At 55.3% G+C, this 15,545-nt stretch overlaps 1 protein-coding gene across 13 annotated transcripts in view; it reads left to right on the forward strand.

The window, feature by feature from the left end:
- Positions 1–15,545, forward strand: part of TCF3 (transcription factor 3) — an 85,715-nt gene that overhangs the window by 28,348 nt on the left and 41,822 nt on the right. The gene's annotated exons all lie outside the window — the stretch shown is intronic.

Here is a 15,545-nt window from a genome sequence, read left to right on the forward strand (position 1 = left end):
GGAGATGAGGGCTCTGGTGGGAGCAGCCAGGGCAGTTCATTCCCTGTGCCATGGTGGCACCAGCGCTGGGGCTCTGAGAGGAGAAGGTGTGGGGCTGTGGTTTTGCAAACCAGCTGCCAGCTGAGATCTTCCTCTTCCTGTCCATCCTGGCCTGCCCCATCTTGGGGGCTTCTGGGGCACGTTGTGCTCCAAATGGGGAACTGATTTTCTTTGGGTTTCCTGCTGCCTTACGTGTTCAGCAGCCCCTGGAAAGTCCAGCAAGCCCAGAACTCACTCAAGAGAAATGCAGGGTGGGAAGGGCCCTTTCTTCCCACAGCAGCCAGTGCTGCCATGCCCTGAGCCACCCAGGAGCCTGGTGCAGTGAGCACCTGGAGGGAGCTTTGTCAGGGGCCAGCATGGCCCTGGGTGTCCCCAGAGCAGAGGTGGGAGCTGCCAGCAGAGCTCACATGCTGGAGGCAGTCCAGGGATTTGGGGATGACTTGGTCTTTGTTTTCCTTGTAGCACTAGTCTGAGAATGGTCTGCTTTTTTTCCCCCATTCTCACTTTTATACATATAATTTTAATTTTTTTGTTTGTTTCAAACTTGCATTTGCAAAATGCAGCCACTTTCTTTCAAGACAGCAGCTTCTCATCCACAGTGGTGAGCTCAGCTCTCACCATCCCAGCAAACTGCAGCTCCAGGTTTTTAACTGCTGCAGCTCTTTTTGTTCATGTAGGAAAACATAGATAGTTAAAAGAAAGCAATCTTTGAGCAAAATATCAGAGGAGCTTGTTAATGGTCAATTTTCCTAGACAGTTGTATTAGGATTCCTGATAAGGAGTGTTAGTGCTTGGCTTGACAAAAGCACAGAAATCGAAGGCTCATGTAGAGGAGACACAGACAAGATAATCTAATGGGTGTCTTTTTGTCTCCAGCTTGTTCTGAGCAGCAGAGAGCCCTGCAGGGGCTGGGATGGGCTCTGAGGCCAGGCTGGTGCTGCTGTGGATTTGCCTGTGGAGCAGGGAGGGGAAACTGCCTCAGAGTCACCTATCCACAATGGCCAGCCTGTGCCCAGGGTAATGTGAGAGATGTCAATAAAAATCATAAAATCTGCTTTCCTGACATCTCTGGGGCTTCCAGGGGACTGGGCAGTGGGGATTTTTTGGGGGCATTTTGGGGATAAGACCAAGGAACACCAGCTCCTACCAGCTGCTGTTGAGTGATGCCAAAGCTGCACCCAGGCAATGGTTTGAAATGTGCAGGCAGGAGGAAGGTGCTGGTTAGTCCTGGGAAAGAGGAGGATCCGTGCTACTCATTGAGTGCCATCTACTGGCACCTCACCCGTGCCACCGTTATCCCAGGGCAGTGGGTGCCCAGCCTGCAGGGATGCTGAGGGTGGGCTCCCTTTGCTCCTCCAGCCCTGCACTCCCTGCCCCTTGTGGGGCAGGAGGAGCCTGGCAGCACCTGCTGAGGTGGCACGTGCCAGCCAGAGCTGGTGCCACCAGGATCCATCACACACACAGGCTGGATCCAGCCCTTGGCTCCTGTCCTCCCCCTGGGGCTGCCCCAAGCTCTTCTCTACATCCAGGTGACACATTGTCATTTATAAAACCTTCCTCCCCACCACCTCAGTGCCTCAATCCCTCCACCAGTGTTTAGGCACTGCTTGGAGATGTGTGTTGGAGCTGGATTTAGGGACAAGGGGCTGAGGGCACGAGGGGCTGGAGCAGCTTTTTGGTGTCCCTGAGCAGTGTGTGGCAGACAGGGCCTGGAGGGCTGATTGGCAGCCTGAGCCCACAGTGCCAGGCATCAGTGACTCCTGCCAAGGGCACGGGGTGATGGCCCTGCCCCATACACACCATAGCCTTGGTGGCCTTAAAGCTGATGGATTGGGATTTGTCTTCAGGTAAACTCTTCCTGTAACTTGTCCTTTTGGCTTTAGGGCTACAAGGGGAATTCAGGGCATGGGGTATGGTTATACAAAGATGTGGATCCTTTCAGGGCAAGGGACAAGTGAACATCTTGAAGTGTTTATGTTTAAAGAGGGGGAAAAAGAGTTGTTCATGGAAATGGTGCTTTGTAGGAGCAAGTGGATTGAATTCAGCCCTTTTTAATGCAATTTAAATAATCAATGGTCTATTCAATTACAGAAATATTTGGCAGAGCTCTAAATAGGTCACATCTGTCTTTAAATTGTTCTTCAGGTAAATACCTCACTGTGTGGTGTCACATGGACCAGATTCTGTAAGAGTTGTTGTCTGGGAGGGAGAACTCCTTGGCTGTACATGCAGTTATCCCCAAAACTCTGCACCTGGTGTGCTCTGACCCATGGATTTGCTTTAGGGATTCCTTGGGAAGCCTGGTTCGTATATTTTGGGTTATCCAGCTCCTGAAGCTTGGAGCCCTGAGGTTGCTGGCTGTAACTGGACATGGCCAGGGGCTTTGTTGGCAGCCTCTGTGTTGCTCTTGGGGGCCAGGATGGGATCCTGAGCCCACTGTGCCCCAGGAATGCTCACCTTGGGAAAGGGGAAAACAAAAACACCGACTTTTGTTGTGGTGACCAGAGCCCCGAGGTTACTCGCGAGCAGGAGCCGGGCTGAGGGAGGGAGGCAGGTGGTGCTGAGAACGCTTTGTTTGGGAAAGTTTTCCTCATTGTGTCCAGCAATTCTTCTGAGATGATCCTTCCTGTGGGCTGAATCATCGTCTGGGCCAGCGCTGGCTCTTGGACTGCGCCCGCATCCTGAGCCCCAGGGGCATCCACAGGAGCCCAGCAGCCCCCAGGACCACAGGATCACAGCCCCTGGTTGGAGCAATCACCCCGGGCTGTCTCCCTCACCCTTTGGGGGCTGTTTTCCCTGGGGAAGCTCACAGGGACTGGTGCATTAGTGCACAAGTCATTCCCCACCATCCCTCTCCCCGCTGAGAGGAGGCTCACAAACAAACTGCCAAGGCCACCCTGGTGGGGTGTACGTGTGTTTGGCCACTTCCCCACATCATTTCCACATTATTTGGAAGCCATCCTTAATTTGTCTAATTTTTAACAGCCTCTGGCCTCCCTACCTGTAGGGCTGCAGCAGTGCAGGGCTGGGAGGGCTCACATACACACGGCTGGCACTGCCTGCCTGTTTGATCTCAAATGCCTCTCTGGCAAACTTCTGGGCGTTTTTCTGGTCACTTGTAAGTAAACAAGCTTCTGTCCCCGTTCGTCTTCTTGGTGAGTAATGGAAATCAAGTGGGAGAAGATTTTTGTTCCCCAGTGTTCCGGTTGCATCTCTGCGGCTGTAATTTGATTTTACATTGCAAATTAAACAATACTTGGAAAGATGCAAATCACAGCGGAAGTAGAGGTGGCTGCTGCTAAGTGGAGTAAGTGGGGGTGTTGCAGCTCCTCTGTGCATCTGTGGGGGTGTGCAAAACACCCCATGGCTGGAGGAACACGAGAGGTCACTGAGAGTGTCCCAGGGTGTTGTAGTGCGTTCTTATATTTTGTAATACCTTGAAGTAGTTGGTTTTGTATTCCCATGTTTTTCCCAAATGGTTTATCCCAGACTATACCCCCCCCCTCCTTTTGTGTTATCCCTTTCCTGGGATAAGATCTCCAAAACCCCCACCCTGGCTCTCTGCCAGTCACCTCGACATCCCAGCCCCCTACCTAGAAGTTTCGGTCCAAGTTGTCGAGTGATTAGCCAGGGGCCAAGGGTCAACCCCCCAAGTCCTGCCCCATACGCTGTTTTGTATGTCTGTCCCCCCAGCACCCATCCCCCAGAGATACCTATTGGTCAGTAGGATTTTATCTATGTTAGTTTCCTCCCCCCTTTAAATGTAAGCTCCAAACGTCCCCCAGCGCTCTCGGCAGGAGGACCCCCTGAGGTATAGGAGCTCCCTCGGGACTCCTTAATAAAACCTTGGAATATCCCCTGCTGGGAGTCGGCCCCTTTCCTCTTCCACCGACGTCTCGGTCGTCTCTGCTGCAACGAAGGCAACCAGCCTGAGTGCCCTCAGCACCCTCGGGGCACAGAGAGTGTCTCCCTGCAGTCGGCCGTGGTGGGGTCACCCCCCCCACTCTCTGCCGACCCGGGTAAGGCCCAGGGACTCGAGAGGCTTGCAGAGAGACCGGGACACCAGGGGACCTGGTGTGTTTCAGTCCTCGCTGCCTCCAGGCTGCTGAGTTCCCTTGCTCACTCAGCAGAATGAGTTTTGTCTCTTTGGACACCAATCCATGTGTGAGTGAGCAGTGTCTGCCCTGCCATGAGTGTGCAGCTCTGTGGCACAATAAATGACCTGGAAAAACTAGGATTTGGATTTAGACTCAGTCTTTTCCCTGAAGCTTTCTGTTTAATGGAATATAACCCCTGGCTTTGGGAATTGCCCCATATCTCCTGAATTTCAATTGTTCTGTGGTAGCAAATGGGTTTATCTTGTTGAGTGTGTGTGAGGCAGAAATAGGGAAGGTTCTCCATGGGGCTGTCTGTGTGTTTATGGGAGAATGGATCAGGAGCAGTCCTGGGGGAAGGACTTGGGGTGTTGGTGGGTGAGAGGCTCAGGCTGCCCCGGCCATGGGCACTGAGCCAGAAACACCCCCTGTGCTGGGCTGAGCCCCCAGCGTGGGCAGCAGGGGAGGGGGGGATTCTGTCCCTCTGCCCCTGTGCTCAGGTGAGACCCCACCTGCAGAGCTGCCCCAGCCCTGGGCACCAGCAGCAGGAGGACGTGGAGCTGCTGGAGCCAGGCCAGAGGAGGCACGGAGATGCTGCAAGGGCTGGAGCCCCTCTGCTCTGGAGCCAGCCTGGCACAGCTGGGGGGGCTCACCTGGACAAGAGAAGGCTCCAGGGACACCTGAGAGCCCCTGGCAGGGCCTGAAGGGGCTCCAGGAGAGCTGCAGAGGGACTGGGGACAAGGCCTGCAGGGACAGGAGCCAGGCAATGGCTCCCAGTGCCAGAGGGCAGGGCTGGATGGGATCTTGGCAATCAGGAATTGTTCCCTGGCAGGGTGGGCAGGCCCTGGCCCAGGGTGCCCAGAGCAGCTGGGGCTGCCCCTGCATCCCTGGCAGTGCCCAAGGCCAGGCTGGACAGGGCTGGGAGCAGCCTGGGACAGTGGGAGGTGTCCCTGCCATGGCAGGGGTGGCACTGGATGGGCTTCAGCATCCCTTCCATCCCAAACCTCTCCTCTGTGATTCTGTAATGACAAACATGGTGCTGTGTACACCTTCCTGTAAAGGGGGTACCACAGGTTTGGGTCTGGCCACCTCCTTGTTGTTCTGCAGGGTTGGGTTTATCCCAAGCTACTTCCAGAGCTTTGGGACATCCCCTTGTGCCCTCCCAGCCTCCATGGTCCCTGTCACCCACCCTGTCACAGTGCAGGGCTGGCCAGGCTGGCTGTGGGTCCCCACTGTCACCTCCCCCTGGGTCTCTGTGTCCGTTGCACAGGGGGAGCAGAGCTGCCCCTCCAGAGCAGAACTGATCCCAGGACAGTGAGGAACAGCGACTCCTCTGACACCTGTTGTGGGTCTGACTCAGCCCAGTGTTATTCTTGGTCTGTTTCCCTGCACTATTGTCCCTTGGACCCTCGTTGACATCCTGCTTCTTGCAGGGCTGTCAGGCTTGGATGGAGGCTGGGCCTGAGGGACAGGGATAGGTTTGTCCTGAAGAGGCTGGGGACAAGGGACACGGTGGGTTCGTCCTGCAGGCTGGTGACCTTTAGAAAGCCCTGACTGTGTTATCCTCCATCCCCTTCTCCTGCCTCTCCTTTGTGCTTGTGTTTGGTCACTGCTGGCCTTTGTTTTTACAGCTGGGGGAAGTGTTTTGAGCTTTAAAGTTTATTTTCTTCCCTCTGGTTGTCGTCACAGGTTTGTTTTCTTTCTCCGTGTGGCATCTTGCTGGCTCTCCCAGGGGCTGGGAGAGGGACTGGCTGCTGCACTTGGGGCTTTCCTGCTGGAGGGAGCAGGATCTTCCCTGCATTTGGGAGGCCCAAAAGCCTCTCTGCCTTCACTTCTTTTACTGAATTTTTATCACAAAATCCCAGAATGGCTTGTGCTGGAAGGGACCTTAAATCCCATCTCATCCCACCCCTGCCATGGCAGGGACACCTCCCACTGTCCCAGGCTGCTCCCAGCCCTGTCCAGCCTGGCCTTGGGCACTGCCAGGGATGCAGGGGCAGCCCCAGCTGCTCTGGGCACCCTGTGCCAGGGCCTGCCCACCCTGCCAGGGAACAATTCCTGATTGCCAAGATCCCATCCAGCCCTGCCCTCTGGCAGTGGGAGCCATTGCCTGGCTCCTGTCCCTGCAGGCCTTGTCCCCAGTCCCTCTGCAGCTCTCCTGGAGCCCCTTCAGGCCCTGCCAGGGGCTCTCAGGTGTCCCTGGAGCCTTCTCTTGTCCAGGTGAGCACCCCCAGCTGTGCCAGGCTGGCTCCAGAGCAGAGGGGCTCCAGCCCTTGCAGCATCTCCGTGCCTCCTCTGGCCTGGCTCCAGCAGCTCCACGTCCTCCTGCTGCTGGTGCCCAGGGCTGGGGCAGCTCTGCAGGTGGGGTCTCACCTGAGCACAGGGGCAGAGGGGCAGAATCCCCCCCTCCCCTGCTGCCCACGCTGGGGGCTCAGCCCAGCCCAGGGGGGGTTTCTGGCTCAGTGCCCATGGCCGGGGCAGCCTGAGCCTCTCACCCACCAACACCCCAGGTCCTTCCCCCAGGGCTGTTCCCATCCATCCATCCATCCATCCATCCATCCATCCATCCATCCATCCATCCATCCATCCCCTTTTTTTGAGTGTAATAAATCCTCTCCAGTCTGACCCATTCTGCAGGAGGAGCACAGCCCAACACTTCACTACTGGTGTGAACCTTGGCACCCTGAGTCAGGTCCTTGGCCATATTCTGGACACAGGGGATGGTGGCTGTCACCCAGTGCCACCATGGGCACCCTGTGCAGTTGTTTTGCAAGGCCTTGATGAGACTTGGGCTGGCCCAAGTCATTAATTTCCTTAATGATGACCTAAAATAAAGGCAAGCTTTTATTTTGATTACTATAAAACCACTCTGTAAAAAATGCAGTGGGGACCTTCCTATACATCTGCAAATGTGATTTGTGTCTAGTTTGAGGGATGGCCAGATTTGCTGGTTGGGTTCTGTTGATTTTTCCAGAACTTCCTCACTCCTGTGCTGGGCACTGGTTTGTACATTTATTATTGCATATAATTATTACTGGTTTTGCACATGGTGGGATTGTTGGGGTGTCCTGAGCAAGGACAGGAGTTGGACTCAGTGAACCTTGTGGATCCCTTCTGGCTCAGGACATTCCAGGATTCTGTTTCTGGGATGCCACACGAGCATCCCCAAAACCAGCCCAGGGTTTGCCATGGAGCCTGCCCTGCCCTTTGAGAGCAGATTCAGTGATGCCAGAGCATCTTACAAATGACCAGAAGTTGCTAAAGAGCTTCTTTGACTCTTTTCCCTCTTTCTGGCTTTGTTTGGTTTTGGTCTAGGTTCAGTTTCTCCCTATAGTTACCCCTCATGGAAAGCCATTGGGGAATGGATCATTTTCCCCCACTCCTTCCCTGGTTCTCTCCTATTTTTCCCCAGCCCCAAACATTTCCTAAACTCCATCTGTGTGTGCAGAAACTGCTGAACTGGAATACAGTGCAGGAGATGCTGAGCAGAGGAATTAACAATCACCAAAGTGGTGGCATCAGCTTTTTGAAGTCAAAAATTATCCCTGAGTGCACATTTGGGGAGGGGGTGGCAGCAGCAGGTGCTTCCCTGGATCAGGGCTGTGTGTGGGATGGATGGGGCTGTGGTGGCTTTGGGTTCTGGGTTCATTCATCATCACAAAGATAAAGGGGCAGAAGCTGCCCCAGAAATGGTGCAGGGATCTGTGAGTTTGATGTGGGTGCTGTGTCCCCCTGGGGTGCTGGCTCTGGGGGTGATGTCACTGGGCTCTCCTGGGCCAGAGCATCTGTTTATGGGATCCTGGAATATCCTGAGTGGAAAGGACCCTCAGGGATGATCAGTGCAGCCCCAGCCCTGCCCAGCCACCCCAAGAACCCCACCCTGAGCAGCCCTGGCAGCTCCTGGAGCTCTGGCAGCCTTGGCACCATTCCCTGGGGAGCCTGGGCAGTGCCCAGCAGCCTCGGGGGGAAGAACCTTGCCCTGAGCTCCATGCCAAGGCCTGGCCCAGCTCCAGCCCTTGCTGGGCTCCTGTCCCTGTCCCAGGGGAAATGGGGGAAATGCCACCTGAGCCATTTGGTGCCCCTGGGCAGGTCAGGAGTGGCAGCACATTCCACCCCTGCCATGGCAGGGACACCTTCCAGTGTCCCAGGGTGCTCCAAGCCCTGTCCAGCCTGGCCTTGGGCACTGCCAGGGCAGCTGAGCCTCACTGTCCCTACAGTCAGCTCTGGTCCAACCTCACATTTCATAGCAGTGAAGGGGATAAAACATCCCCTGCCCTGCCCTATGAGCAGAGCCCTCCAGGGTGGCATTGCCAGGGACCTCGTGCTGCCCTCCAGGTGTTCAGGGTGGGTTTTTTTATCCAGCCCCCCCCCTTATTTTTATTTTAATTGTTTTGTCGTGCACCGGGAAAAGGAAGTGAACAAATTGTATGGTCCCCTCTACAATCGACGTCCTGTAAACAGCTCCCGGCTGCCTTCCACTCACAGCTGTTTTTTCCTATTTGGGGGTGGATGGGGCTGGTAAATAAACAGGAATTCTGGGAGCTGCTTCCAGCACCCCCTTCTCCCCCCCAGGGGCTGTGCCAGCACCTCTGAGCCTTTCCTGGGGGTGCCAGGGTGGGCTGATCCTCACTGAGTGGAGCAAACTCTCCTCAGGAAAAACAACTTTGCTGGTTTTCCTTGGACTAAAGCTAATTACTAGTCAACTAATTTTATTGATTTCCAATCCCTTTTAGCAGAGATTTTGCTGTGGGGCTGATTGCCAGAGCGATTAGCACACAAAGCTGCTTAATTTGGAAGTGTTTATCAAGCAGCCTTCTGTCACCTCTGCTTCAAATCAAATTACAGTGGCACCGGTGGCCCTGCCTGTGGTGGCTTGTGCTGTCCCACCCCTGAGGGAGGCAGGTGGGGAGCAGGGCTTCTCTGCCTGAAATAACTGTGCCAGGCTGTTTGGAACTAGGTGGTCTTTAAGGCTCCTTCCAACCCAAACCACTCCATGGATCTAAGTATTCCATGAGCTGCAAAAGCTGCTGGCTCTGGGGTTTTTCCTCCCAGCTGCCACCACATCCTTGTCCTGCTCCAACTCTTGGGCACTGCTGTGGCTGCAGAGCTGGAATTTCCCTCCTGGCCCTCAAATCCCCACCGTGGGCACTGTGTGGTCTCTCTGAGGATGGAAGATGCACCTTCATGGCAGCCACAGCTGCTTCCAAACCTCCTCTAGCCACAGGAGGGATTTGGCCTAAATATTTTAAACAGAATTTAAAAACAAAACAAAACAAACAAACAAAAAAAAAAAAATAGGCAAGCCTGGCCCAGTGGTTTTGCTGGAATCAGATTAGGGAGGGCAGATTGTGGAGGCCAGGGGGAGGGAGAGGCTGAGCCTGGCTCAGTCACAGCTCCAGCAGCACAGAGACCCCAGCAGTGTCCCCCAGTGTCAGCCCTGGGGCTGCTGGGAGGGTCCCTCGCTGCCTCCTCCTCCTGACACATGAAAACAAGGTGCCTTTGAGACATTCTGAGTCACAGAAATCCCAGAAATTCCTCCCTGGCAGGGTGGGCAGGCCCTGGCACAGGGTGCCCAGAGCAGCTGGGGCTGCCCCTGCATCCCTGGAAGTGTTCAAGGACAGGTTGGATGGGGCTTGGGACCGTGGAAGGTGTCCCTGCCATGGCAGGGGTGGCCCTGGATGGGTTTGAGGTCCCTTCCCACCCAACCATTCCATGATTTGAGCCTGCAGCACTGCAGCTTTCCAGCACTGCATGTTCTCCTCAGGGTATCCCTTGGTACAGGATTTAAGAGCAAAAACTCTGTATTTGCTTTACAAATGGTATCTGAGAGGGTTCAGGAGCACAATATCCCATTCTCCATCCCTGCATGTCCTCTGGATGCAGAGGGATGGCTGCACACCCCACGAGCTGTGCTTTGAGCAAGGCAATCGTTAGGGACTGAGCTTGTTCTAAAAGACCTTTCACAGACTCCTGCAATATCCTGAGCTGGGAGGGGCACACAGGGACCACTGAGTCCAACTGCTGACCCTGTGCCATTCACACAAAGGCTGAGGGGTCCTTGGCTGTGTCCAGGTGGTCAGAGCTGCCTCCAGAGCCACATTGCCTCCCACACCACCTCCAAGTGCTGTGCTCAGTCTGGGGTTCAGAGCTCAGGGCTAAGGACCAGCACCTGTGCCCAGGTGGGTTTGGGGGCTCTGGAAACCAGGGCAGCTGGAAAGCACAGGCTGGGAACTGAGCTGGAAGAATGTGGGATGAATCACAAAACCCCGACTCCCTTTAATGCTTTTACATAGAATCCTGGAATAGTTTGAGGTGGAAAGGACCCTAAAGCCCATCCTGTGCTACCCCTGCCATGGCAGGGACACCTCCCACTGTCCCAGGCTGCTCCAAGCCCTGTCCAGCCTGGCCCTGGGCACTGCCAGGGATGCAGGGGCAGCCCCAGCTGCTCTGGGCACCCTGTGCCAGGGCCTGCCCACCCTGCCAGGGGAGAATTCCCTCCCAGTATCTCAGGTAAATCTGTCCTCCTTTAGGTCAAACAGGTCCCCTTTCCTGTCACTCTTCTGTGTTTTCTTGTTGCACTTGTGTGTCCAAAGTTGTTCTGTTCCTCCTGGGTGGGAACAGCTCTCGTGGCTCTGTGTCACTGGACACTTGTCCATAGCCTTTACTGGGGTTCATTGCTGCACTAAGGATGCTTTTTCTGAGCCTAAATGTGGTTAAATTATTTTTATCCCTGCTGAAGCTTAGGACAGCTCTTGTCTATCAGCTCTACTTGGCTGTGGCAGGAAAACCGTGAGGAAAAAAAAATGACTGTCTGACAGCTACATCTTATTCTATTAGTATGTTTTAATTAGAACATGAGCAAGAAATGTGTTATGAATATTCATGCTCAGGGTTATTAAAATGCACAATTAATCTGTACTCAGTTTAATAACTGTATTAATGGCGAGAGGAGGTAGCTCCTATTTTTGTCGTTTCTCAATTGAAAGTGTGCCTTAACTTGGGTAGCTGGGAAATGGGGTTATTTTAAAATCAGCTTGGCTCCTGCCAGCAGCACAGGCACGTGGGTGTCTCCAAAACTCACACACCTGAGGGTGGGAGAGCACTGGAGGGGTGGCATAAGCGAGCCCTGCCACGATGGAGCTCCCTTGTGCAGACAGAATTCAGCTCAGTGCCATGGGAGTTTTCAAAATCACAAAATCCCAGAAAGGTTTGGGTTGGGAAAGACCTTAAAGCCCATCCAGTGCCACCCCTGCCATGGCAGGGACACCTCCCACTGTCCCAGGCTGCTCCCAGCCCTGTCCAGCCTGGCCTTGGGCACTGCCAGGGATGCAGGGGCAGCCCCAGCTGCTCTGGGCACCCTGGGCCAGGGCCTGCCCACCCTGCCAGGGAACAATTCCTGATTGCCAAGATCCCATCCAGCCCTGCCCTCTGGCAGTGGGAGCCATTGCCTGGCTCCTGTCCCTGCAGGCCTTGTCCCCAGTCCCTCTGCAGCTCTCCTGGAGCCCCTTCAGGCCCTGCCAGGGGCTCTCAGGTGTCCCTGGAGCCTTCTCTTGTCCAGGTGAGCACCCCCAGCTGTGCCAGGCTGGCTCCAGAGCAGAGGGGCTCCAGCCCTTGCAGCATCTCCGTGGCCCTTTGGCCATGATTGATCTCTTTGGTGACTTGGATTTAGGGGTTTTTTGCCAGCCCAGGGGGTGTTTTAAGGCAGCTGATGTGTCCACACGTATGGAGCAGTTGGGGCCCAGAACATTCTCAGGGGATCTCCATCTCACCTGGGGCAGCTCCTGGGCAGTGCCCAGAGGCAGGAAACACCCACGTGCCCCAGGGTGCCTCTGACCCTTCCTGGGCACCTGGGTCACCTCTACAGCTGCTGGGGTGGCCTTGGATGAGCCTTTGGGCTGCTGAGCCGTGTTCTTCCCCCCTTCCCCTTCCTCTCCCCCTCCTCATGTCCAGAGCCAGGGTGTGGGGCTGTGTTTGGGGTGACTCTGTGCTCAGGGCTTTGTGCTGTGAGTGAGCAAACCCTGCTGATGGGAGCTGCTCCAGACACACCTGCCCATGGCCAGACACTGGGCTTTGCAGGGCTGCCTGGGGGCGTTTGCTGCCAAGTTGTACATCCTTAGGAATACGAAGGGAGGGGAGAGTGGGCTGGCAGGGAATGTAGGACAGATGCCAGACGTTGAAAGAGGGCAGTCTGCTTTTTCCTGGCTTCATCCCAGAAATCCCTGAATTCCTAAAACACCTGCAGGTGCTGAAAATAAGGAGATTTTTTGCTGTCACTTTTCAAGCCAGTAGCTGCAGCTTGGGGAAGGTGCAAGACTTTATTTTCCTGGAGACATCAGACAGAGCTGGCATGGGCACCTTCAGAGGTGCTTCCAGAACCTTGGGATGCTCTTGCTGCTTTGTGGGAGAGTGGAATCCCACTTCACCTTGGCAGCCACAGGAACTGGAGGCTTTTCTACCCTTGGAGGGTGCAAAAAACCTTTTGGGTTTCCTTGGGGGTTGTAGAATCCCAGACCAGTTTTTGGTTGGGAGAGACCTTAAATCCCACCCAGTGCCACCCCTGCCATGGCAGGGACACCTCCCACTGTCCCAGGCTGCTCCAAGCCCTGTCCAGCCTGGCCTTGGGCACTGCCAGGGATGCAGGGGCAGCCCCAGCTGCTCTGGGCACCCTGTGCCAGGGCCTGCCCACCCTGCCAGGGAGAATTTCTTCCTGAAAGAAAGGGTTGGTTTGCTGTGACCCCATTTGGGGTGACAAAGGGGCCAAGGAGGGGCTGGGGACCTGTCCTTGCTCTGGATGAGTGGCTCATGCTCTGCAGCTGCTGTTGGAGCACTCAGGGCTTTGCCCCTCTCCAGGCTCTGTGCCGTGCTGGTGGCACCACAGGATGCAGCAGCTCCAGGTGCCAGGGCTGTGTCCTTGTGGAGGGGATGTGTGACCCTCACCCTCAGTCTTTGCCCCCTGTGCCACTCTGTCTCCTCTCCTTCCCTCCTTGCGGAGACCAGGCAAGGATTTAATTTTATTTTTCAGGAATTTTGGCACAGAATCCCAGAATGGGGGAGGTTGGAAGGACCACAGTGGCTCCTCTGGGCCCATCTCACAGGGCACAGGATTGTGTCCAGACTGTTTTGGCATAACTCAGAGAATATCTGAAGGGACATTCAAGGGAGGAAGACTCCACAACCTGAGGAAGATTTCCCTGGTCTTCCAAGCCCCCTATCTCCCTCCAGAGCCCCCTGAGCATCCTCTCCAGGCATATTCCAGCCTGGGAATGCTGCTCTGTTGTCTGTGGGGTGGTGGCAGGACCAAGGGCTCTGTGAGGGGTCTGGGTGATCCAGGGTGACCCAGGATCCCCAAAGCCCATCCTGCATGGGGCAGGGGTGGCTGTGAGGGTCTGGTCCCCCACACCTTGGCTTCCCCTGTGCCTCTGAGGCTCCTGGGGTTCCTCATGGGCACTGTGGTGCTGCAGTCCTTGTCCTTCCAGCCTGAAGGGACCATTTTTCCAACCATGTCCAAGGCTGCTGATACTGCTCATGTCTTCTCCCCGACCCTTGGGGAGCTTTAAAATCACCCGTGACAGCAAAATGACTCAAAGGAGCATTTCTGCCTCCTGCCTCGCCAGGGTTTGCAGGGATTGCAGATGAATTGCTTTGGAAAAACACATTAGCAAAGCAAAAGTTTATTCTAGGAAGTAGGAGGTGGGAGAATTGGCAGTAATTCTCCCTAGTATCCAAGGTATTATTAGAGGCTTATCCCTGCTCTGCACAGTAATCACATTGGAAATTTTTGATTAGAAAACAAAATCTAAATGAGAATTATGAATATTCATTAGGTGTGGAGATTAATATGCATAATTATGCAAATTAGACAGCAATTAAACACCAATTCTCTGGGGAAATGATTAACACAAAGGCACAGAAATAGAAGGATGTAATTTGAAAGAAGTTTCTGGTTAAATGAACAGTGAGGGGAGCGGAGGAGACAAATCTGAGGCATGTTTGCCATAATAATCAGCTTTGCCAAGCGAAATGGGAGTGAGCCCTGACCCCCTGCCCCCCTGTCCTTGCTGCCACTCAGCTCCTGCTCCCAAAAGGGCATCCTGGGGCACCTGGAGGTGCCACCCCCGTTGGAAGAACCAGCACAGGACAGGTCCCCAGAGAGCCACAGGGCCCTGGTGCTGCTGCTGGGAGGGGCTGGTGTCACCCCAGTGTGCCCCTGCTGGGGACAGGGGGTGTCCATGGCTTGGGAGTGTCCATGGCTGGTGCCACCCTCACTCTCAGCCTTCTGCAGATCTGGGATTTTTTCTGTCCAACCCAGCAGAGTTTGTGCAGCACCTCAAAAGATGATGGATGCCCCCACCCTGCCCAGCCCCTCTCAAATCCCTGGATGTGCCCCCTTAGAACACCAACTGCTGCTCCCCAGCCCCATGTCACCCACTGGAGCAGGAGGTGGAGCAGCACAGCCGGAGAGCCTGCAGCTGAGTCAGGTCGAGGCTGTTTTCCAGAAGGTTCCTTCCGTGTGGTTGTGGTATCAGCTGGAACTGTGGGAGCTGTGCTGATGCAACATCCCAAGGATTTTGTGTCATGGTGGACATTCCCAGCTCCCTAAAGGGGCTCCAGGAGAGCTGCAGAGGGACTGGGGACAAGGCCTGCAGGGACAGGAGCCAGGCAATGGCTCCCAGTGCCAGAGGGCAGGGCTGGATGGGATCTTGGCAATCAGGAATTGTTCCCTGGCAGGGTGGGCAGGCCCTGGCCCAGGGTGCCCAGAGCAGCTGGGGCTGCCCCTGCATCCCTGGCAGTGCCCAAGGCCAGGCTGGGTGGTGGAAGGTGTCCCTGCCGTGGCAGGGCTGGCATGGGATGAGCTTTGAGGTCCCTCCCAGCCCAGCCCAGCCCATCCCATGTTCTCTGCCTGCCCCGGGTGCAGCCCAGGAGGTGCCGCCTGCCTGGGCTTGGCAGGGGATGAAAGGAGCCGAGCTCCCACCGCAGCCCGTGCAGGAACATTGCAAAACCTTCTGCCTGCTCCTCTGCTGCTTGGGGTCCCTTTGTGCTGAGGATACTCTGGGGATGGCTAAAGCTGAGAAGGCTGGGGCTGTGCTCTGATGGCCCCACTTCCTCAGGGGGACCTTGGGGGGCTGAAAGAGCACCCCCAGACAGGTGACTCTGTCATGTTGGACCCCCAGCAATTCCCACCTGAGGATTTCACCTCTGGGCACTCTTTCACTCTGCTCAGATTGAATAGAGTTTGGCCCATGATCTTGCACCATCGTGGGCAAAATTCAAGTCCTGCTGGAGCATCCAGATGGATGCAATGTGGTTTTGATTTATAGTTCAGTCCCTTTCACTGCCGCTCTCTGGGGGAAGGAGGTTCGTGGGTGCTCTCTGCAATAAAGGAGTTAAAATTCTTGTTTCTCCTCTTCCCAC

This window comes from Agelaius tricolor, unplaced genomic scaffold, assembly GCF_023055355.1.
Source record: "Agelaius tricolor isolate 1412-34295 unplaced genomic scaffold, bAgeTri1.0.p SCAF_33, whole genome shotgun sequence".
NCBI classification, from domain to species: domain Eukaryota; kingdom Metazoa; phylum Chordata; class Aves; order Passeriformes; family Icteridae; genus Agelaius; species Agelaius tricolor.